This window comes from Dasypus novemcinctus, chromosome 3, assembly GCF_030445035.2.
Source record: "Dasypus novemcinctus isolate mDasNov1 chromosome 3, mDasNov1.1.hap2, whole genome shotgun sequence".
In the NCBI taxonomy this organism is placed as follows: domain Eukaryota; kingdom Metazoa; phylum Chordata; class Mammalia; order Cingulata; family Dasypodidae; genus Dasypus; species Dasypus novemcinctus.
Window position 1 is genome coordinate 53381298 of NC_080675.1, and position 26126 is coordinate 53407423.

General features: G+C 39.1%; 1 protein-coding gene and 1 pseudogene across 1 annotated transcript in view; both read left to right on the forward strand.

Annotated features, from left to right (window-relative positions):
• Positions 1-26126, forward strand: part of SLC35F4 (solute carrier family 35 member F4) — a 297066-nt gene that overhangs the window by 39911 nt on the left and 231029 nt on the right. The gene's annotated exons all lie outside the window — the stretch shown is intronic.
• LOC139438138 (trafficking protein particle complex subunit 13-like) overlaps positions 1-26126 on the forward strand; it is a 66813-nt pseudogene that overhangs the window by 39479 nt on the left and 1208 nt on the right.

The window sequence follows — 26126 nt, forward strand, 5'->3', positions numbered from 1 at the left end:
TATGACATTTTTTGCAGCACACTGTTCAGGCTCATAGAAAGCAGAAAGAAAGAAATCTGTGTAAGGAAAAAATAAGCAAACACACCAATGCACTGCAGTTATTTAGTGAAGTGCAAAATCTTGCAGAAGTTTTTGTTTGTTTGTTTGAAACACTTTTTATTTCTCAGGACCCACATGTTTTCAGTTTTTACCAACTCAGTCCTTTGGATGTTGACGTTTTGTCATGCTTGGTGACATGTTCTTTGGTAAAGCGTTTCATGAAACACCAGGTTGCTCTCAGCTTAGATGGATGTTTGGCACTTGCCTCCAATGTTATTTTAATTATAGACTTTTAATGATATGTGTTATATCTTTTACGTTTCACTTAATTCAGCACAAGATTTGGGGAATAGAGTCCGATTTATTTTGACATATGAAAGAGAGAGAACAGAAAGATTCTGGTAGTAAAATTAAACACTTTTTCAAATTGAGGATATTTCTTGGTTTGTGTTCTTGTTTAATGTGCATTTTTATTGTTGTTTTGTGTGAAGCTAGTGTTCATAAAGGTGATTTGTGGATATATGAAAAAATAATAAGAGATGCATCAGAGTTGTGTATGCAGTCTCCATGGTATATTAAAAATGCACTCAACTTCTACCCAAAGGAGCAAATTTAGCATTTATCCAAATTGGAAAGCCAAAATGAGAGGTTAACTGTGGGCCATGGAGGGAGACTGTCTGTATTTCAGTTACTCATTTAACATAGATTGTTGTTCAAATGTATCCCCTGTTGGCATGAATAGATTTATGCCTGTCAATTGAGGAGAGCACTTCTTGCTTTTTGGTATGCATCAGAATCACCCAGGGGAGTTTTTCACAATAGAGATCTCCCAGGCCTCAGACCCGAGACATTCTGAGTCAGTCTTTCTGGGATGGAGCCCAGGTATCTGTGTTTTGACTCATCTGGATAACCTAGGGAGCTTTCACAATACCTGGATGCCTGGGCTCTATCCCAGAATAGTGGCTCAGTTCCTCTGTGTATTTGAGCTCTGGGAAATCTTTACTGATGGGCACAAAGGACTGAAAGAACCAGACTTGCCTAGCAGGGATCGTCCTTGACAGAGATCATTTAACATCCCAGAACACGCAGAACTAGGGATAAGGTTGAGGTAAACTCATTAGGGATCATGAAAGAATGAGAATTCTGTCGGTCTCCAGTGAGATTGCCCTGAGATTGTATGACATTAGTGCTGATGTTAATAATGTGGCAGTAGGCTTTATTTCAATCATGCTTCTATTAGCTCTAAGTAGAGAACTTTGTACTTGCACTTCTTTAGGCATATATGATTTTTGTCCACTCAATTATATTGTTCAGTGGATACCTGCTCTCATGATCTTACATTTCTCTTTAACTAAATGAACAAATTTATGAACAAATTCTCTAACAGTTGAGAGGACATGAAAAGAATAAAAATATTCTGAGTCTTTGTTGACTTTGCTGATGGAAATCAACACCTGAAATATTTCACTGAAGTTTTCTGATGGAAAAAATTGCTATGAAATGTGAATTTCTTTATCAGAAAGTGAATACTGTGCAGTTTTGTAGATTAATTTCAGTTTTGGTATACTTTTTTCAATGCTCATAACGTGTTTATTGTTGTAAGAGATGTACAGGGATTTTGACTCCATTTTCCTTCATCCCATTTATGGATGAAGGACTGGCCACCAAAAACTGGAGTTGCTTAAAACATTAGGGTAGGAAGGTCTGGACTTCAGTTCTGGCACTTTCTGCTTATTGTTTTTGTGACCTTGGACAAGCCACTTAAAGTCTCTGGATCTCCTTCTCCTCATGTATAAAGGTTCTTCATTTGTCTGAAAGTAGCAGACTACATCAGTTCAACTCTTAAAGCCCATTCCAGCTCCAAGTTCCTGTACTGAGTCTAGAAAGGAGAGGGGTATGGCCAAGGCAAGGTAAGTAAAGTGGGGTGGGATTGGAGGAAGGGGCCTTTAGAGCTCTGGAAAGCTTTATATCCCTTCTAGTGTTGTCCTTCAAATACTAACCACCTCTCCAGTCTTGCTCTTGGTTACCATGGTTTTCCAAGTCTCCTTGTTTGTAGATTGATGTATTTACTCCTTAATGTGTGATAAAACCTCAGTAGGACTTCTGAATCGTTTGTCAGTGATTAAAGATAATTGTTCAGAGTTGTTTGTTGGCTTGGATAGTTGTAGTGCTAAAAACATGTACTTGTTAAGACATGGATATACATTCATAATTAGGATGGGTTTTAGTGAAACATTCATGACATTTCCTACATTTCTCTGGAAAAATAAATTCAGTCACAGTAGGGTTTTTCTCTAGAGTGCTTATTAGAACACATTCCCCTGCCTGGGTAGTATAAAGATATAGTTAATGTTTCTTCTGTTTTGCAATGATGTTATTGGACCCACAAATATACTCTAGTCTCTTGAGGAGAAAAAAATTCTGAGGTTTTCACTCTTAAAATTACTGAAATAAAGGGAAATGATTGCATTGTAATATTCCCATTTGCTGTTTGAGAATTCCACAGAAAACAGTAACACTAGATGGTGGTTTGTAATCCATAGATTGCTGCTATACTGCAAACCCTGTTTATCTCCTATAAACTGTCCTGGATGGTTTCAGTTTGTCCCTCCAGATCTACTCTCCATCTTCTCCACCTTCCTGGGTCCTGGAGGCTGAGCTGAATGACAGACTATCTACCAAGCTCCTTTGCTCTGCCTTCTGGCATTAAGCTGTGCTTGTTTGATGGAGGACACTGGAAGGAGGTTGAAGAGTTGGAGCAGAGTGAAGTCAGGGTATCCTTTTCCTGGCTCTTACCTTCTGGGCTGCATCTACTGTTAGATGTTCTTTACTCTCTCCAGGGTCCAATATTTGCTTCCTTCTTCAGGACTAAAGGTGATAGGGTAGCTGAATCCTACTGTCCTCCTGCAGGTCTTGACTCTGCCCCACCTCTCTGTAAATAATCACTTATTAAACTCTCCTCAGCTCCCCATTGGAATGTGCCATCTAGTTCCTGCTGGAACCCTGATTCACTCTCTGAATAGTTGACTATAAGAGAGCAATAAAGAATCTCTTTGCAACATCAGTACTCTGATCATCATACTTGGTGTTTCTTATTATAATATTTACTTCTTGACTTATTTTGGGGACATGGATACTGAAGGATTTTGTTGAGAACCAGCCAAGTTCCTTGATTCAGAAGACAGCTTCCTCCTGTTTTCTTGTTTTAAAAACAAATGCATAAAACTTGAAGGGAAGAAATTTGGCAGTTTATAGCAAGGACCTCAAAATCTTTATCTGGTTGATCCAGTAATTTTACTTTAAGTAATCCCTACAAAGGAAGTGATCTGAATTGCAATCAGAGATATATGCACAGATAATCTAATAATAGTATCATTTAAAATAAAAATTCATAATATAAATAACTAAACAGTTAAACAGTAAGGAAATGGTTTCATAAATTATATACATCTATATATTATATTATGCAGTTATTTAAATTTACAAAAACTTATAAAACAGTATAAAATTTTATGTACAATATGATCTAAGCTATTTAAATAGATATGTGTATATGAATAGAGAGAGAAAGAGAAATCAGAGAGAAAAAGTTGCTCACTAAACATTCATCACAAATTATCTTTTGGCAGAAAGATTATGGATTCTAAGTTACCTTGTTTTTTTCTATATTCCACAAATAGACATTTGTTTTTATTAAATTAAATATTATTTTAAAGTTAAATATTATTTCTCCATAAATAAAGTATTTATGCATTTTTTTTTTAATCTGAGATCTTAAAAAAACATGTAGTAGCTTTTAGAATTTGGCATGATCATGATGCAGCTGGGTAAACTTCTTTGATAGCAAATCTAAGGAGGTGAGCAAAGAGATCTGTTTTAGTTTCCTAGCTGCTAAAACAAATAACCATCATATGGCTTGGCTTAAACAAAGGGAATTTGTTAACTCATGGTTTTGAGGCCAGGAGAAGTCCAAATCTGAGGCATCAGCAAGGTGATGTTTTCTTCCCAAAGACTGGCATTCTGGGTCTGGATGCCAGTGATCCTTGGTCCTTGACTTTTCTATCACATGGCAAAGCACATGGCAGCCTCTCTTGGCTTCTCTTTGCATTTGACTTCCACTCTGTCTGTAAAGGACTCCAGTAAACTGGATCGAAGCCCAACTTGAATCAGTGAGGCCACTGAATCTGAAGTAACATTGACGATCTTATTTACAATGGATCTCTGCCCACTAGAATGTGGACCAAGATTAAAAACATGTCCAAACTGAGGTACACAATTCAATCCACCACAGAATCTGAGTCTTTTAGGACCCAGTTGGCACTCTAAGCTCCTGATGTTGCATTCCACATCCCAGACAATGACCTCTTGGGTGGCCACCTTTCCTAACCCTCTTTCTCTCCTTGCCAGAATGAACTTGGTTGCATATTGCCTTTTCCTACATTTTTTAAAAGAGAGAAATTTGATCTGCCCCTACACCTACCTAATGTGTTGGTTTTATTTCTGAGTCTCTCTTTTTTTAAAATTTATTTAATTTGTTTTATTTCCCCTCCCCCTTGTGGCTTGCTTGCTGTCTGTTCTCTGTGTCCATTTGCTGGGAGCTCTTCTGTGTTCTCCTTTGTCTCTCTTCTTTTTGTTGCATCGCCTTGCTGAGTCAGCTCTCTGCGGCATCTGTGGGCCACGTGGCGCTCCGCGGTGTGCGAGTGAACCTGCCTTCACAAGGAGGCCCCGGGATGCAAACCGAGGGCCTCCCATGTGGTAGACGGGAGCTCATCTGATTGAGCCATAGCCGCTTCCCTCTGAATTTCTTTTTAATGTTTTTTAAAGATTTATTTAATTTGTTTATCCTCCCTGCCCCCCCTCTTGCACTCGCTGTCTGTGTTCTATGTCCATTTGCTGTGTGTTCTTCTGTGTCTGCTTTGTCTTCTCTTCTTGTCTTCTCTTTAGGAGTCAACGGGACTGATCCTGGGACCTTCCAATGTGGGAGAGAGACACTCAATTGCTAGAGCTACCTCAGCTCCCTGGTTTGTTGTGCCTCTCATTGTCTTTTCCTCTGTGTCTCTTTTTTGTTGCACCATCTTGTTACATCTGCTATCTATGTGGGCCAGCTCACCACGTGGACCTGCTTGCCTTCACCTGGAGTCCCCAGGAACCAAAACCAGGACCTCCCATATGATAGATGGGAGCCCAATCTCTTGAGCTGCATCTGCTTCCCTTCTGAGTTTCTTTTGCAAATCATTTTTTCTCTTAGCCATAATCTTTTTTCCTTGCCAGGTATGGTTTTTCTAGTATTCTTTTTGGATCAGCATATGGGAAACCAATTTTATTCTTCATTCCTTCCTGAAATTGTTCAAAACTGTAATCTGACCTCCTAGCTTTCTGAATCATCTTTCAGATGAAGAGTTAGAGAGATGGCTTTACAAGAAGGCTGTACCAGCCTTATGATTTAGCACACAGCTTGTATGCCTATGGGTCTTCTGTTAAAATGAAGATATCTCAGGGTGGGGTGAGAGAATGCACTAGCCAATTTTAACAATCAATACTTTAGATTAGTTTGTCAAATAATTAGCCGTTACTTTGGAAATGAGAGTTCAGAGGGCAGGAGACACAGTTGAAGTTTAAGTGGGAAAGGAGGAGGAAGGACAGAATGTTTGGGATACAACCCTGAGCCTTAAGTGGACAAGGGCTGCCTGCAAGGTGCAAAAACTAGGGAAAGCACTTGGAATAGGGAGTGATAAGATGCTGAAGACAGTCCTTACATATTTTTAATACTGCCTAAGTGTAGCTTGAGATCAGAAGTCATGACCAGTGAGCCACCAGAATTAGTTGCCATCTGGTTCAGTGAAAAGGGCATGATGATTGGAAACAATCATCATAATAAGTTCCATTTATTGGGCATTTGCTATGTGCCAGGTTTTGTGCCAAGTATTTATATTTATTATATCTTTTAGGCCTCTGAACAATGCTGCAAAGTATATTTTATTTCCTATTTTATATATGAGGGAATTGAGGGTCACAGAAATGAGGGAACTTGTCCAAGTAATACAGTTAGTAGTAGAACTGAGTTTTCAACCTAGAGCCTGTCTTCTTGCTAACTATGAAATGCTGCCTCTCTGGTGGGAGAGAGGGAAAGTCCTGGCTTTGAGTCCCAGCTCTGCTACTCATAGGGTGACCTTTTATAAGATTTGATCATCTCCAATTCTCAACTTCCTCATTTAGAAGTTATAACTGTCATACAGTTTATATTGTATATATGCTTTCCAACATATCCTCTTATTTTAACCTTGTAGCAACCCTGAGCAATATCAAACATGATACCTGTTCTATAAACCTGCTTTATTATTAGGCCAATAAACCTATCTGAAATGGAGAAACTCTCTATACAGAGAGAGATTGCTTTGATGACAAGACCTCTCTTTTGCCCTGTACAGCCTACCACCAAATTTGGACCCACAGGGATAAAAAGGAGGCTCTCTTGACTCGTGCCAAAAGAAGACATCCTGAAGCTAATGAAGGTGGAGCTTCAGAGCTCTTCACTTGCATGGGCCCCTCCCAAGACCCTGGGAAGAAAATATATTTATTATAATATCAAATTGCTTTTCTAAGAATTGAATGCTTAGCAAAAATGGCTATATTGTTTATTGCTACATAACAAATTTTCACAAAACTTAGGCTCTTAAAATGATAACATTTATCATGCACAGTTTTCATGGTCAGGAATCCAGTTATGGCTTAGCTAGGTTCTTCTGGCTCTCAGAGTCTTTCACAAGGTTGCTATCCAGGTCTGGGCCAGTACTGCAGTCATCTTAAGGCTCAACCTAGGAGAGGATCCAGTTCCAAGATCACTCATGTGGTTGGTGTAGGATTCATTTCCTTGCAGACCTGGTGATGTTTGAGTTGTACAGAGTGTAAGGCAAGCATTGTTTTCTCACTGAAGACAGGTGGTGACTCAGGTCTGAGTAGAACCCTAAAGATCCAAACTGGCATATCCAATAATGAAGTTTTTTCTTTTAATAAGAATTTTGTGAATAATGACAAGTAATAGCTACTTTATTATTTTTAAAGAAGGTTTAGATTACATAAATGTTACATCAAAAATATAGGGACTTCTCATATACTCCACCTCCTCCCCCTCCCATACTTTCCCACATTAGCAACATCTTTCATTAGTGTGGTACATTTGTTACAATTAATGAACACATTTTGAAGCATTGCTACTAACCATGGACTATAGTTTACATTATGATTTGTACTTTGCCCAACACAATTTTATAGGTTTTGACAAAATGTATAATGGCCTGTATCCATCATTGCAATGTCATGCAGGACAATACCAAAGTCCCCAAAATGCCTCCATGTTACTCCGATTCTTCCCTCTCCCTCTCTTTAGAACCTCTGCTTCTTTAACAATGTTACAAGTTCTTCCATTGCTAGAATAATAGAACAGCAATAATAAGTCTGCTTTACTTTAGTTCATTGTTCATTCCTCATTCTTGAGGATTTTGGGATGGTGGTGCCTACTCTGCTTCTGATTGAGAAGGGGTTTAGATACCATGGGGCAGATGGATGGAACTGTCTTGCTTGCAGTTGTAGATACTCTGTTTTTTTGGGATGGGCATTGCCCATTATCATCCTGCTGTTAGTTGTCCTGGGTGAGTCCAATGAACTGATGAGTGGGTGTTGCAACTCTGCTGAGATACAAGGCTTAACTGGCATATGAACAGATGGAAGATTTAAGCCTCTGGGACATATAATTAACAAGTGTAATGCTAATTATAGGTTCAAATAAAAGGGGTGAAGAACCATGTATAGAGAACTTATAAATGAGTCTAACGGATACATTGGGGAGAATATGTTCCAAAGTAAGGCCCACTGACAGGGTGCTGAATTCCTGCGATTGTCTGCCCTGCCTATAGTATCGAGATGTCTCTGGAGCCCTGAGGATCCCAGCTGTGTGAGGCACTGTTTACTATGGCATTCAATGATATCCTGCTGAGACGTGCATAAGTGTAACCTCTGAAATGACCTGCCAACTCACTTTGAAATTTCTTAGCCATAAAAACTCATTTGTATTTAATATTTCTGCCTTTTGGTCAAGGTCTTTTTCCAATGACATCACTAGTCAGTGCTTGGAAATAATCCCTTGGTGCCAGGGAAGCTCGTCCCTGGAAATTATGTCCCATGCAGTGGGAGGAGAGAGGATAGTGTGTTTATATGCTGAGTTTGGGTTATTGCTCAAATGTGGCTTCTCTCAAAGCAAATAATGAGGTTTTAATTTACCAGTTTTTTGATCATCTTCCAATCACTTCACTTCTTATATTTTCAATATTTCTTATGCTAAACTTCAGGATTTCCTAGTGATGATACTGGATTATAACCCTCATATTCTGGGCATATTCCAAGTCAGCCTTAGACTTTAAGAAGTATTTTTCTTGAATAGATCCAGGAAAGTCCAAACAAAAGCTGCTTCAGATATTTTTTAGGAAGAGGTGATTTATATGCATTATTTCATTTAATCTTCATGATGACTACATGACATAATATTAGAGGCACATTTTCTCTATTTTACAGAACATGAAACTGAAGTTTACAGAGATTAAATAATTTGACCAAGAGCACACAACCAGAATATTATGAAATTGGAATACAAGGAAACTATAAAGGGGAGAAATATTACTATGCAAATGCTTTTTGATCGATATTTTATGTCAGAAGTGGAAAATTGTATACCCTTTCCCACTTTTCAAAATCAGTACTTTAGGGGAACTGAAATAAATTCTGTCCTTGCTTATACTTTCTCTTCCTCTCATTCTAATTTGCATTTAACTGCAATTTTATTCTTCCTGCAGTGTTCTTCCCATAAAGTCACTCTCCTGTTAAAAAAACCATCAGTGACTCCCCATTGCTTGCAGGATACAATCCAAATTCTTTAGTGTGGGGATTCTCAACTTTTTCCTTTTTAATATTCACAACATTCTTTGAAATTTTTACTGCATGCTTGAAAGGATTAAAAGATTAAAAATCCTATGAAATCACTACATACAACTCCTGTGCAATAATTACAAGTTGTCTCACAGCACCCATCAAGACAACCACAGGTAGTGTGGCATGCCGGTCCTCTTGGCTTCTCTTTGGTGCTGTTACAGATTGGTTCAGGGCTGCACTCTCCCATGTACTTCAGAGGAAATGTTCCCTTAGGTTCCAGAACAACACCATCATTTTTTCTTGCTATCGTGGCCTGCCTTCATAGTTGCAGCAGGTTTTAAACCTGCCCTTTGCTTCTTTGTGCAACTATCTCAGCTTGCTGTTCTGTCACTAAGAGAAAGGCTTTAACTATAGCTTTCCTCAGCGGTAGCAAAACTGTTTTTCAGATTAATGATATTTAGTGGTACTGCAAGCTGGTGACTGCAGTACACCTGTTGAGAGTCACTTCTGCAGGGAGATGTTCCAGTTTTGAACTCTCTCTGCATGTACTCTATCCCCTTGTACCCCCTTCCCCAACCCCCTTTCCCTCATGGCCCCCTCTGCTCCTGCCAGAGCAGTTTTGCTCACAGTAATTCCTGTCTAGCTGTTTTCTCCTTCTACCCAAATCCTAACTAAATTTCAAGATCTGGCGTCATTTCCATTCTACCCTGAAGCTTTCTTACTGATTTCTGACCCTGGTGGTCTCCTCTGAACACATAACATCTTTTGTCTATAAAACTTACTTGCAGGATCATGTATTATATTTTGTATCCATCAGAGAACCTCACATACAGCATTTATGCATAATATGTATGCAGAAACCTATGTCTGAGGGCATTTTAAATTTATTTAAGATTGCAGAAATGTATTTCTAGATGTGAGGCATTACTGAGACAGCTATTTGAAAATAAGCAATTAGGTGAAACAATTAAAAAGTGTCCTGTGAGAGAGGTTAGGCTACAGGAAATTGTTGTTATTGTTGCATAATGTTGTTCCTTTTAAAAAAATACTCTTAAGCTCTCTTTACCTTTGTTTTCTAAGAAGGAATGGCTTAAACCTTACCCCATGACTAATTCCTTGTGCACATTAGAAATTTGGCAGGAAGCACAGACTGCTTATATGGGATTTTTTAAAAAATCAGTAGAATTGTGGGAAAATGGCAGAGTCAGAGGCTCCAGGAACCAGTCCCTCCACCAAAACAATGATTAAACACAAAATGCCTGAATCAACTGTTTTGAAATTCCAGAGTCCAGTAGAATACTGTAGAACATCCAAGGAAGAGGTAGGAAAAGGCTGGTAAATTACAGTTAATTCCAGTAAATTTCTCTCTGCCTGGTGGCTACTGGCACCCATCCTGCACTCTTGTGGCAGTCAGTAGTGGGATCTGGCTAACTAGCTTGTTGGTGTCAGAAAGGGACATAAAATTCCACTTACCAAATTCGGGGAGGGTGGTGTGAGGTGGGGGGAAGCTGGTCACAAGCTAATCACTGATCACTGCTTTTGATTAGCTACTTCAGGTTGCTGGGGGCATGGCTGAGAGTAGCCATAGTTCCAGACTGGCCCAGACAAAGACAGGGGAGGAGACATAAAGCCAATATGCTTCCTCAGAGCTGCAGAGGACAGTTGAAGGGCTGGATTGGTGGGCAGGGGCCTAGTCAAGAAGGCACAGCTTTGGGGACCCATGGAAGAATCTCCTGGCACCCTTGCTGACATTCCCTCAGCCCATCCCCAGGACAGTTTAGAACCAGCTGATGCTCCCTTCGAGGGGCCCTGGATTAGTTCTGTCTCAGAAAGACTGACCTGGGAAATTCCTCTCTGACTTGCCACCCTCCCAGAATTTGTCCTCCAGGCAAAAGCAGCTTGAGACAAGGAAGGCAGTGTACTGAATATCCTGGGGGAGAGTGTGAACTACTGGGTAAACTATTATTTGTGTAGTGCAGCAGTGCCCGAAAATCTGTTCACTGAGTGCGATGAGGGTGCTGCAATGATGAGGGAGGTTGTTGGAGTGGGAGGAGTGGGGTGGGGGGTGGGGGATATACAGGAACCTCTTACATGTTTTAGTGTAACATTTTTTTGTGATGTATATATCTTCAAAAAATACAATTTACAAAAATGATGTGATGGGGAGTGGGGAGTGGGTTATATGGGAACCTCTCATGTTTTTTTGTTTTTTTATGCTTTTTAATGTAACATTCCTTTTGATCTATTAATTTTTAAAAATTTTTAAAAAAATAATTGAGGTGGATAGCGTAGAGCAAAGGCTTACCCACTTTAAGTCCAGCAGTGGAAGACTGGGAGAGGAAGAAGATCAATTTCTGGGGAAGTAGAGAGAGCATTCAAACTCCTGTAAACAGGGAAACTCCCAAAGCAAGCACAAGCCAAAGGCAAGACATAGGACCAGGAAAGACAGGGAGGACCCTGTACTTTACATTCCCCTTGGGCTGACCTGCATAATAGGAGGGCTGAACTCTGATAGCAAGCACCAGCCAATACAGAGCAAATATGCAAAGATGGTGAAAGGTGGCTTTTTGTTGTTGTTGTTGCTTAGATCTTGCTTAGGTTTTGTTAGCTCCTGGCACTCAAGAATATCTCTGTCATATCACCAGCTGTTTGTGAACTCAAGGAATAAATCCCAGAGTTAAAATTTTAAAATATTAAACTGTACAGTGTAAAGCAAAATATTGCAAGATAAAGAAACAGGAATTGATGGCAAATCCAAAGGAAGAGGATAAAAATAAAACATCAACAGACTCTCCACATATGGGGCAAAGACATTAAAAAATAATTTCAATATGTTCAAGGAGATGACGAAAAGTACAGGGAAAACCTAAACGATACAAGGAAAACAATGAATGAACGAAATAAGAAAATCAATAAAGAGTTAGAAATTTTAAAATGGAACCAAACAGACATACTATAATTGAAGACCATGATAACTAAAATGAAAAATTCCCAGAAGAAAGAATTGGTGAACTTGAAGACAAGACAATTTAAATGAGTCAGATTGAGGAGCAGAAATTAAAAAAAAGAATTCTAATACTTAAAGATAGTTTAAGAGACTTCTGAATCTGAACTTAGATGAGATATCTCTTCATAAGACTTTCATGCTACTGTGCTGGAGTTGTAGTTGGTGTTGGGGTTTAAGATATATTTAGGGGATTTGAATCTCTGGACTGACAATGTGATAGCCAGGCCCTGAGCCTCAACAGACTCCAGCTCCTACAATCCGATTTATTGGACTCACCTCACTCAGCTAAGATGGAGTTGAAGAAGGACAACCACCACACCATAGAGCCTAGAGTGCCTACAACTGAAAGTGGGAGGAGTGCATCCAGTATCCATGTGGAATCTGAGCCTCCTCTTGACATAGAGGTGCAATGGACACAACCAATCCAATGTCCACAGAGAAAAGGTGGCATTGGAGTGGGAAAAGTGGACATGGTGGCTGATGGGTATGGGGAATGGCAGGAAGAGACGAGATGTGGAGGCGTCTTTGGGACTTGGAGCTGCCCTGGAAGGTGCTTCAGGGGCAATCACCAGACATTGTAAATCCTCACAGGGCCTACTAGATGGAATGGGGGAGAGTATGGGCCATGATGTGGACCATTGACCATGAGGTACAGAGGTGCCCAGAGATGTACTTACCAAATGCAATGGATGTGTCATGATGATGGGAATGAGTGTTGCTGGGGGGGGGGGAGTGGTGGGGTGGGGGTGGTGGGGTTGAATGGGACCTCATATATATTTTTTAATGTAATATTTTTACAAAATCAATAAAAAAAAAAAAAGAGACCTCTGAGACATCATCAAGCCTGCCAATGGATGCATTATGGCATTCCCAGAAGGAGAAGAGAGAAAAGGTTAGAAGGAACATTACACTCACAAGACTTCCATGCTACTTTATAGGAATTGTAATAGGTGCTGGGGTTTAAGATATATTTAGGGGATTTGAATCTCTGGACTGATAATATGACACCCAGGCCCAGAGCCTCAACAGACTTCAGCTCCTACACTTTGATTTATTGGACTTACCCCACTCAGCTAACATGGAGTTGAAGAAGGTCAACCACCACACCATGGAGCCTAGAGTGTCTACAACTGAAAGCAGGAGGAGTGCATCCAGTATCCATGTGGAATCTAAGCCCCCACTTGACATAGATGTGCAATGGACACAACCAATCCAATGTCCACAGAGAAAATGTGGAATGGGTGTGGGAAGGGTAGCCATGGTGGCTGCTGGGTTTGGGGAATGGGAGGAAGAGATGAGAGGTGGAGCCGGTTACGGGACGTCGAGTTGTCCTGGGTGGTGTTTCATGGACAACTACGGGACATTGTAGATCCCCCCAGGGCCCACTGGATGGAACGTGGGAGAGTGTGGGCTATGATGTGGATCATTGACTATGGGGTGCAGTGATGCTCAGAGATGTTCTTACCAGGTGCAATGGATATGTCACGATGATGGGAGCAAGTGTTGCTGTGGGGGGTGGGGGCGGTGGGGTTAAATGGGACCTCATATTTTTTGAATGTAATTTTTAAAAATAAATAAATAATTAAAAAAAAAAAACCAGAAAAAAAAAAAAGAAGGAACATTAAAAGAAATAATGACAGAAAATTTCCCAAACTTAGCAAAAGGTATGAATATGCATATCCAAGAAGCCCAGAGAACATCAGACATGATAAACTTGAAAAAAAAAGTGCCCCACCACATCCATCTGATCAAATGCAAAGGACAAGGAGAGTGTTCTCAAACCTGCCAGAGAAAAACAATGTGTTATGTACAAGGGAATCCCAATTAGATTAAGTGCTGATTTCTCATCAGAAACCATGGAAGCAAGAAGGCCATGGGTTAAAATACTTAAAGTGCTGAAAGAAAACAAAAGAATTGCCAACCAAGAATTAAATATCAGTGAGACATTCTTTCAAAAATGAGGGGGAAATTAAGACACACCCAGATAAACAAAAGCTGAGGGAGTCCATCACCACTAGACCTGCTCCACCAGCAATGATAAAGGAAGTTCTTCAGACTGAAAGGAAAGGACATTACACAGAGGTTCAAAGCAGCGTAAAGAAATGAAGATCTCTGGTAAAGGTAACCATATGGGTGATTATAAATGCCAGTATTATTTTGTTCTATTTTTGTTGTGCAACTCCACTTATTACTTCCTACATGTATTAAAATGCACATAAAAAGTAATGATAGCTCCAGGTAAATGATTTATCTGTGATAAATCTTTGGATGTACAATATACAAAGATAGAATTTATAGCAAGTATTAAAAAAGGTAGGGACAGAAGGATATAGGAAGAGTATATGTGTATTCTATTGAAGTCAAGTTGGTATCAAATCAAATATGATTATTATATATTTAGGATGTTAAATTTTAAACCCAAGGTAACAGAAACATATATGAAAAACATATCCAAATAGAAATGAGAAGGCACTGAATATGCTACAATACAAAAATATCAAATAAATATGAAAGTAGGTATTAATGGAAGAATTGAAGGACAAAAAAGGTGTAAGGCTTACAAAGACTAAATTGCAAAATGGCAGAAGAAATTCAAGATATTTACCCTAAATTCAAAGACATAAGTAGGTTGAAAGTGAAAGAATGGAAATATATATATATATAATGTAAGTAGTAACTGAAAGACAGCTGGGGTAGCTGTACTAATACCAGATAAAATAGGCTTTAAATAAAAATTGTTAAAAATTAAAGATGGTCTTTATATACTATAAAGAGGTCAGTTCAACAAGATGTAACAACTGTAAATATATGTGCACCTAACAGCAGGGTCGCAAAATATATGAAGCCAATAATGTCAGATTTGGAGGGTGAAATAGATAGTATTTACATTAAGAGTAGGAACTTTTAATTCAGCACTTTCAATAATGGATAGGGGGAAGCGGATTTGGCTCAACTGATAGAGCATCTTCCTACCACATGGGAGGTCCAGGGTTCAAACCCAGGGCCTCCTGACCCATGTGATGAGCTGGCCCACGTGCAGTGCTGATTCACACAGAGTGCCGTGCTATACAGTAGTGCCCCTGCGTAGGGGAGCCCCATGTGCAAGGAGTGCGCCCTGTAAGGAGAGCCCCACGTGAAAAAAGTGCAGCCTGCCCAGGAGTGGTGCCACACACATGGAGAGCTGATGCAGCAAGATGATGCAACAAGAAGAGACACAGATTCCCGGTACCACTGACTAGAATGCAAGCAGACACAGAAGAACACACAGTGAATGGACACAGAGAGCAGACAATGGGGGGGAGAGGGGGAAGGGGAGAGAAAGTTTTTAAAAAATGGATAGAACTATATAGAAGTTCAGTAAGGAAATATAAGACAAGACGTGAATGATAGTCTAAATGTATTTTCTTTGACCACAATGGAATGAAGCTAGAAATTAACAAGAGAGGGAGAAATGGAAAATTCACAAATATGTTGAAATTATTAATATACTGTTAAATGGACTGTAGAGGAAATCCCAAGGGAAATTAGGAAATGTATTGAGGTGAATGAAAATGAAAATACAACATACCAAAACTTATGAGATGAGCAGAGGCAGTGCTGACAGGGAAATTTATAGCCCTATATACTTAAATTAAAAAAGAAGGAAGATTTCAAATCAGAGAACTAAATTAAAAACTGGAAGATCTAGAAAAAGAAAAGCAAACTAAATTGAAAGCTAGCAGAAGGAAGGAATTAACAAAGATTAGAATGAAGAAAAATGAAGCAATAAAAAATAGAGATGATCAACATGACCTAAAGTTTGTTCTTTGGAAAGATCAGTAAAATTAACAAACCTTTAGTTAAACTAATGAAGATAAAAAGGGAGAAGGACACAAATAAATAAAAAAAGAAATGAAAAGGGGGACATTGCTACCAACCCCACTGAAATAAAAAAGGCCTATAAAAGGATACTGTAAATGACTGTATGCCAACAAATTAGATAACCTAGATGAAACCGACAAATTCCTAGAAACATACAAACTACCTACACTGATTCAAGAAGAAATAGATGTCAACAAGCCAATAAGTAGTAAAGGGACTTAATCAGTAATCAGATACCTTCCAACAAAGAAAAGCCCAGGACCAGAAGACTTTACAGTGAAATTTTATCAAACATTCGAGGAAGAATTGACACCAATCCTTCTCAAACTATTCCAAGTAATTGAAGAGGAAGGATCACTCCCTAAATCATTCTATCAGATGATGGTGGTTTGGAGTTGTATATATTCCAGGAAAATATGCTCTTAAATTTAATCCATTCCTGTGGGTGTAAATCCATTTTAAGCAGGACCTTTTAATGAGGTAACTTTAGTAAATATGTGGCCAAAATCAATTGAGGATAGGGCTTAATTTTAGTACTGGAGTCCTCTATAAGCATAATGAAATTCGGATAGAGAGGGAAAGCCATGGGAAGCAAAGAAACTGAAGGTCAGTGGAACCCAGAGAGAAGAGAAAGGCCAGGATAGGGTGGCATGTGCATTGTGACAGAGGAGCCCTGGACCAATGATTATGGACAGCCCCAGAACACAGTGTTCGGGAAGAAAGCATCACCTTGATGGAGCCTTGATCTGTACTTTTTCCTAGCCTCAAAACTGTGAGCTAATAAATTCCCATTGTTTAAGCCAACCCACTGCATGGTATTTGATTGAGCTGCTGAGGAAACTAAAACAGAGGCCAACATTACTCTAATACCAAAGTCAGATAAAGATACCACAAGAAAAGAAAATTATAGACCAATGTCTCTTATGAAGATAGATGCAAAAGTCCTCAACAAAATACTGGCAAACCCAACCCAACAGCACATCAAAATAATTATACACCATGGTCAAGTGGGATTATTCCTGATATGCAAGTGTAGTTCAACATAAGAAAATTAATTAATGTAGTACACCACATTAACCAAATGAAGGAAAAAAAACAATATGATTTTCTCCATTGAGGCAGAAAAGGCATTTGACAAAATCTACCTCCATTTCTTGATTTACCCTAAATTCTTAGGAAAAAGAAAACTTAGAAAACTAAGAAATGAGGAAAACTTCCTTAATGTGATTAAGGGCGTATATGAAAAACCCACAGACAACATCATATTTATTGGTGAAAGACTGAAAGCTTTCCTCTAAGATCAGGAACAGGACAAGGATGTCCATTGTCACCACTATTACTCCATATTTTACTGTAAGTTCTAGCCAGAACAAGTAGGCAAGAAAAAGAAATGTAAGATATCTAAATTTAAAAGGAAATAAAACTTTCCCTATTTTCAGAAGACATGATCCAATATACAGAAAATCCTGAAAAATCATCAGTGGAGCTCCTAGAGCTAATAAATGATTTCAGCAATGCCAGGGTACAAGATCAAAACTCAAAAGATCAGTAGTGTTTCTATAAATTGTTAATGAAGAATCTGAAGAGGAAATTATGAAAAAAATTCCATTTACAATAGCAACTAAAAGAATCTAATATCTAAGAATAAGTCTAGCCAAGGATGTAAAGGACTTGTACACAAAAAACTACAAAGCATTGCTAAAAGGAATCAAAGAAGGCATACATAAATGGAAGAACATCCTGTGTTCATGGATTGGGAGGCTAAATATTGCTTATACATCAATTCTACACAAAGTGATTTATAGATTCAAAGCAATCCCAATAAAAAAAAATGCCAACAACTTTCTTTGCAGAAATAAAAACTAATCATCAAATTTAAATGGAAGGGAAAGGGATCCCAAAATAGCCAAAGCTACCTTGAAAAAGAAAACAAAGTTACAACTTTGTTCCCCATTTTAAAACTAATTACAAAGCTACAGTAATCAAAACAGCATGGTACTGGCACAGGGACAGACATATAGACCAGTGGAATCAAATTGAGAGTTCATAAATCAACACTTGTTTACGTAGTGGTTTTTTTTGACAAGGGGGCAAAGACTACTACTGAGTTGAGAAATAACTGCTTCAACAAATGATGCTGGGAAAAGTGGATGTCTATTTGCAAAAGAATGAAGGTGAAACCCTACCTCACCTCATATACAAAAATCAACTCAAAATGGATCAAAAGTCTAAATATAAGAGCCAGAACTATCAAATTCCTAGAAGAAACCATAGGCAAGCATCTTTGGGATCTGGTATTAGACAATGGTTTCTTAGACTTTATACTCAAAGCACAAACAATAAAAGAAAAAAAAAAAAGATAAGTGGGGCCTCATGAAAATTAAAACCTTTTATGCATCAGAGAACTTTATTGTGAAGGCAAAATGACAACCTATACACTGGGAGAAAATATTTGGAAGCTATATATCTGATAAAGTTTTAATATCCAGAATATGTAAAGAAACTCTTCAACTTAACAACAAAAAGACAAAGAACCAATTTAAAAAATGGTAAAAGACTTTAATAAACATGTCTCCAAAAAAGATATGCAAATGTCCAGATAGGACATAAAAAATTCTCAACATCATTAGGCATTTGGGAAATGCAAATTAAAACCACAGTGAGATATTATTTTCACACCCACTAGAATGACTGCTATTAAAAAATGGAAAATAACAAGTATCAGAGACAATGTGGAGAAATAATAACACTCATTCATTGCTGGTTACAATGTAAAATGGTGCAGCTACTGTGGAGGACTGGCAGATCCTCAGAAAGGTATGTTTAGAAGAATACAAATGCTGGAGAGGATGTGAAAAAAGGGGAACACTCATCCACTGCTGGTAGGAATGCAGAAGGATCCAACCATTCTGGAGGACAGTTTGGTGGTTTCTCAAAAAACTAACCATAGATTTGCCATATGACCCAGCAATACCACTGCTGGGTATATACCCAGCAGAACTGAAAACAAGGACACAAACTGATATATGTACACCAATGTTCATAGCAGCATTGATCACTATCGCCAAAAGTTGGAATCAACCCAAATGCCCATCAACAGATGAGTGGATCAATAAAATGTGGTATATACATACAATGGAATACTACTCGGCTGTAAGAACAAATACACTACAAACACACGTGATAACATGGATGAATCTTGAGAACCTTATGTTGAGTGAAGCAACCCAGGCATTGAAGGACAAATACTATATACCTCAATGATATGAAATAAGCAAGCTGCTTCAGAGAGCTAGTGACTGGAAGCTAGGCTTACAGGAAATCGGGGGGTGGAGGAAGGATGTGAGTCGACGTCTGCAGGGGTGAAATCTATGATGAACTGATGTTAAGTATGAGCACAAAGAAGAGATAAAATGGGGGCAAGGAGTTGCCTTTGGGTGGGGCTTTGCGGGTTTGAGGGGGACTGGGGATGGGCAGATGAGTAATACTGTCCAAAAATTGGGGGGAGGGAGGGGCAACATATGAACATAGGAGAGTGGCAGGTGTTGGTTAAGAGTAAAATGCTGAGAAAATCATATCAAAATATAATTAGGAGGGTTACCTGTTTAGGATGCTTGGAGGGGATGGTCTGATGCAGGATGGACTCCTGGGGAATGTCTGAATGCTAATTTTGCCAGGGTGGGTTGTTCCTTTGGGTAGAGACCCAAGTAGTGAGAGTGGGGGTGGACCCACATCCTGGGGAGTACTAATGCCATCAAATAGAGGGAACTGTATCTCTCGTGAGAAAGGGTGGCTCCCAGGGCATTAGGGCAGTTGAGCAAGTCAGGCCCTGAACACTGTTGCAAGTATCTCTGGACGTGGCTCCTCAGGAAATGGAGATTGGCTGTCGCTGTGGGTCCCAAGGGGAGGGGAAAATGGATGTTGAATGGATGGAACCAAGGTAAATGTGGGGGCAAGAGAGGAGTTTCATAAGAGTGCACAAGGATGGATATAAAACATGTAATATTACACCATAAATATATAGGGGACAACAGACTAATAATGTAAACCATAATGTAAAACATAGGATAACTAAAAATTTAGAAAACTGTATATCCTAAAGTATGGACCACAATGTAAGCACAGATGTCACCTTGTTTGAAAGCTATTGTCTCAGGGTCTGTACATCAGTTTAAGTAAATATGATATGAATAAGTTATAAGAATATCACTGTGGAAGGGAAAAGGTTTTATGGTGGATGTGTGGGAGTAATGTATATTGTATATATGAATTACTGTGATCTAGGGCTCTTGTGAAGAGACGCTCAATAATTAGGAAAAAAGAAAAGAAAAAGATAGGATGTAGAATTTTTCCAAATCAACGTATTCTATATCTAACCTTTAAACCCATCGCTATATTCCATTTTACTAGTAAGGGATCCTGACATTATATTGGGCTTCACTTTTCAGGAAGTTTTGGATCATAGAGTGGTTCAACAATGGCAGCGGAGGAATACTGGTATAGGATGTTATTGACAGGTGATATATGGTTGACAGGGCATATGTCCAGGGTGCATGGTAATGTTTGGATATACTCATAGTGGAAACAATTGAAAACAACAGCTGGGGGGGTACTGGGTTCCTGGCCGGGGGTGCTCTGTCGTGGTCCCTAGGGGAGCAGCGGCAGTCCCCCAGGTGCAACGGTAAGGACCAGGAAGGAATGGGGGTCCAACAGTGAGCCCCTGATACTAATGACTATGCTTGTGAGCCTATATGCCTGAAATAAGAACAAGGCCTAGAGCAGCACTGTGCCTAGGAGTTTCCTCCTGACAGCCTTCATGTTACTCAAATGTGGCCAGTCTCAAAGCCAAACTCAGCATGTAAATGCAATGCCTTCCCCCCAGCGTGGGGATGACACTCGGGGATGAGCCTCCCTGGCACCGAGGGATCACTACCAAGTACCAACTGATGATGCAACTAGAAAATGACCTTGAATTAGAGATTCAATGCGGACCAGCAGAATATCCCTGTCTACATATAATAACAGGAGTTAAAAATGCTGTTTGACCTAAATTAAGGGGGAAATGGAAAGGACAAATGAGTTTATATGGCTATGAGTCTCTAAAAAAGAGTGTGGAGGATGTCAGAAGGATTGCCCTTATGCACACCTGAGCAGAGTCTCAGAGACAGATAAAGTAGATACAACCCCAGGTATTGGTTCTTTTGAGGTCTAAAGAGACCCACGGGTTCTATGGTCATGGCAGATGGGGTTCGCTGCCATGTCAGTTGGCCCTTCTTTGGAGCTGGTGTTTCTGCATGATGGAACTGGACTCAGATGGGATCTCTTTTCACAAGGCTTTCATGCTACTTTACTGGAATTGTAGTTGGTGCTGGGGTTTAAGATATATCTAGGGGATTTGAATCTCTGGACTGACAATATGATAGCCACGCCCTGAACCTCAACAGACTTCAATGCCTACACTCTGATTTATTGGACTCACCCCACTCAGCTAACATGGAGTTGAAGAATGTCAGCCACCACACCATGGAGCCTAGAGTGCTTACAACTGAAAGGAGGAGGATTGCATCCAGTATCCATGTGGAATCTAAGCCCCCTCTTGACATAGATGTGCAATGGACACAACCAATCCATTGTCCACAGAGAAAATGTGGCATTGGTGTGGGAAGGGTGGCCATGGTGGCTGCTGGGTGCGGGGAATGGGAGGAAGAGATGAGATGTGGAGGCGTTTTCGGGAATTGGAGTTGTCCTGGGTGAGGCTTCACGGACAATTACGGGACATTGTAGATCCCCCCAGGCCCCAGTGGATGGAACATGGGAGAGTGTGGGCTATGATGTGGACCATTGACCATGAGGTGCAGCGATGCCCAGAGATGTACTTACCAAATGCAATGGAAGCATCATGATGATGGGAGAGAGTGTTGCTGTGGGGGGAGTGGGGGGTGGGGGTGGTTGGGTTGAATGGGACCTCATATTTTTTGAATGTAATATTTTTACAAAATGAATTAAAAAAATTAAAAGATTAAAAAAAAAAAAAAAAGAAAGGTATGTTTAGAACTACCATATGACCTGGCAATCCCAATACTAGGTATATATCCAAAAGATTTGAAGGTAGGGACTCAACAGAGAAAAGCACACCAATGATAGTGGCATTATTCACAATTGCCATAAGATGGAAGCAACCCAAGTTTCCATGAATGGATAAAATTTAGTATGTATATACAATGGAATATTATTCATCTGTAAAAAGCAGTGAAGTTCTGACACATGCAGCAACGTGGATGAATCTTGTCAACATCATGTTAAGTGATACAAGCCAGACCCAAAAGGATAAATATTGCATGATCTCCCTAATATGAAATTATTAGAATAAGCAAACTCAGAGTCAGAGTTTAGAATATATAGGTTACCAGGGGAGGGGGTGGGGTAGAGAATAGAGAATTAAAGCTTAAAATGTACATTGTTTCTATTTGGTACAATGAAAAAGTTTTGGTAATGGATGGTGGTGATGGAAGCACAACATTGTGAATGCAATTAACTGCACTGAATTATATATTTGAATGTGGCTAAAAGGGTAAATTTTAGGTTGTATATGTTTCTAGAATAAAAATTTTTAAATTCCATAAAACTGCACAACACAGTGAACCCTAATTCATGGATTATAGTTAATAGCATAATTATAAAAGTGTGCTTTTATGAATTTTAATAAAATTTCTGTATCAAAGCAATGTGTTCATAATAGAGTGGTATATGGGAACTTAGTATTTTATACATGATTTTTCTGTAAGTACACACCTTCTCCAATAAAAAATATGAAAAAATTGACTTGAAAAAGATTCTGTGGCTGTGTAGTGGGGATGGGTACACTACTGCCATAAAAGGATAATCTGTCCTTTTCTTTAGAAAATTTAAATATTCCCATTTCACCTGCCTGCACTTTCTGTCTATTCTTTCTTCCTATCCCCCTCATTTTCATATCTTGTGGAAATTTGGCCCATTGTATCTACTGGTCCACAGTCATGATCATCATCATGAACGTCACCATTTAGCATATCCTCTTTCTTTTGGTGTTGAAATTCCTTATAAAACAGCTGTGAGCATAGCTTTTTCTAGGCAGTTGTCCTCATTCCTATTCATTAGAATCACATGGAAAAGCTCTTACTCATTCCAGACCAATTATATAAAAATCTCTCATAGTGGGGCTGGTGCCTGGATATTTTTTTAAAAGCTCTCACAGGATTCAAATATTTATCTAAAACTGGGAACCACCGATCTAGTGGGTTCATCTCAGCTGGAGTTTGTTTGAACGTACCTGCCTGGTGGTGAGGAACTATATTGATTTTTGCCTGACTCATAATTACTTTTGCATTTCCTTTTTACAGAAATTATATGAGAAGAAATTTGAGAGAAGAGGTAAATAGAGGGATTTGGGATTTCTCATATAGTACCTTCCTGTCTAAAACAAATATAGATGAAAGCCTAATAATGTCTTAAACTTAGGTTCTGCTTTGTGGATATTGCCCATGGATTTAGAAAGACAGTAAGTATGTCCAAGTACCTGTTAAAAAAATTTTTTTTTATTTGCTGTTTTTTTTTTTCTTAAGAAGGAAGGGAGAGGGGCTGTAATTAAATATTGCACAAGGTAGTTAATAAAAAATCACCAAAGGATTGATTTCTATTGAGCTCCATTTAGGGGATCTCACATATGACTTTTAACTTTTCTCTCAATGACTATCAGTGGACAGCTGGGTGGTATTTGTTCCAGAATTCTGTCCTCTTGCCTTCCATTTTTATGGACATCTGGAGAAATATTTAATGAGACTTGAAAATAATTTCCTCAAGAGAAAAATAAGTAATTACTTTTTACTATGAACATGCTCTAAAGCTTGTAGAAATGTATTTTGTTACTTGGTGAATTGATCCTTTCTAAGAAACTGTTCTACAGAGGGTAGGGAGGAAATGTCAAATCCCTCTGACAGCCGCTTAGAAACCCATTTCAAATAAAAATATCCAGTATCAGAACACCCCAACTTGTCCTGTTAATTACGTGTACAAGGGCTTAAATCCTCATTTATCTTCATCATTTATTCATTGTTTCCTGCCTTCTTCCTTTTAATGCAGCCAAACAATTATTTCCCTTACAATTCTAAGCCAAATTTTTGTTTGTTTATTTTGTTTGTATTTGCTTACATGGTTCTAATCTTCCTCTGAAACCTGTGGCACCTTTGACCTTCTCCTCCTGTGTAAATGGCAACTCCATCCTTCCAATTGCTCAGGCCTAAGACATTGAGATGCTCCGCATCCTACCTCTAAATTCACCAACCTGCTGTTGGCTATACCATCAAAATGTACCCTGAATCTGACCTTTCTTGCCATCTGGCTACTCTACCCCGGTATGTCTTCTTTTCTCTTGGAATATTGCTGCAACCTCCTGATTCGTCTTCCTCCTGTTGACCTTGAGTCTCATTCAATTTAACTTAATACAGCAGCTAGAGGGATCCTTTTAAATATTAAGTAAATGTCATTATAAGCCCCAAATCCCCCAAAAGCTTTAGTTTCCCTCAATGTAAAAGCCAAAATCTTGGCAATACTCTAAGGTCCTGAATAATCTGGTACTTCTATAACCACATCTTCTACTATGTTCCCCCTTGCTCATTCAACTCCAGCCCCACTAATCTCTGTAATCTTTCTAGAACAAGGCAGACTCCTTCTTACCTCAGAACCTTTGCAAAGGGTGTTTCTTCTGCCTGGAGCTCTCTTCTCTCAGAAATCCCTATGCATGGGTCCCTCATTTATTTCAGGTCTCAGCAAGGCCTTTCCTGATAATCCCTATTAAAAATTAAATTGCATATTGCAGTTTTTGCTTCTGTAGTGTAGGCATGTGGGAAGCCTTATGTTGTTACCAGGGAATGTTTTGAGTTGTGATGTGCTAATGTAGCTGAAACACAGAGAAATGTTTCATGTGTAGATATCTAAGAGACAAGGAATGGCTTTGGTGAAAAGAAGCCATTGGGTCCTTAAAGGACATAGTAGGAGGAGAATTTAAGGTACCATGGGCAAAGAAGCTGTTGCACTCTGTCTTCCAGAATGCGTGCTTTCCTGTTTTCTTTTGGGCCAGGCTGAACCTCCTCAGCCCCCACAGACAGTGAGTCGCAAGTGTTGGTCAAGAATGGAAGTGAATCTCCCAAACAGGAGCACCTGCTGGTGCTGAAAGTGATGTGGTTGACTAAGCCTACTGTATTCACCAATATTCCAGTGACATATGAAGAGAAGGACTGATCTGGAGATCTCATACATTAACCAACTCATGAGAGATGATCCTTCAAATAAAATGGTGCAGAAAATTTAATGTTGGGAGAAATGTTAACTTTACCACAGAATTTCGGGAATATGTTTTTGAAAGAGACCTTTTCCAGTTATATCAGCGTTCATAATCATAGCAACCAAGTTGTAAAGGATATATTGGTAAAAGCGGATCTTCAGACAAGTTCTCAGCATTTAAATCTTTCAGCATCTATGGTAGTTAGGTGGAGGTGTCAACTCAGCGAGTTAATGATACCCAGTCTTTTGGTCAAGTAAGCACTGGGCTAATTGAAATACAAAGGCATTTCGTGGACTTTAATTATCATTGAGTCTGTTGCATAGATGGCTGATTACATCTACAATCAACTGAAGAGATTGCCATCAGGAATGAGTGAAGTCTCATCCAATCAGCTGAAGACCTTAAAAGGAGGAGTTATGACAAGACGTACAATGGCCTGTATCTGTCATTGCAGAGTCATTCAGGACAATTCTACTGTCCCCAAAATGTCCCATATTACACGTACTTTTCCTTCTCCCTCCCCTCAGAACCTCTGGTGGCCACTGCCTCCACATCAATGGTAAAAGTTCTCCCATTGCTAGAATAACAGTAAGTCTGTAATAGAGTAACAGTAAGTCTACTCTAGTCCATCATTCATTCCCCAGTCATAACTTAAAAAATTGTGCAGGAGAGAGTTTAAACTATAATGTAAACTATAATCCATACTCCACATATTGGCGATGCTCCAATATGTGTTCATCAATTGTAACAAATGTACCGCACTAATGAAGGATGTTGTTAATGTGGGAAAATGTAGGGAGTGGGGCATATGGGAATCCCCTACATTTTTTAATGTAACATTTATGTAAATCTAACTATCTTTAAAAAATAAAGTATTAAAAAAAAAAAGAAGCGATTTCAGCATTCAGAGAACGAATTCTCATCTCTACTTCAGATAGCCAGCATCTCCAGGGGAACTCATCGAGGACCTTCATCAGA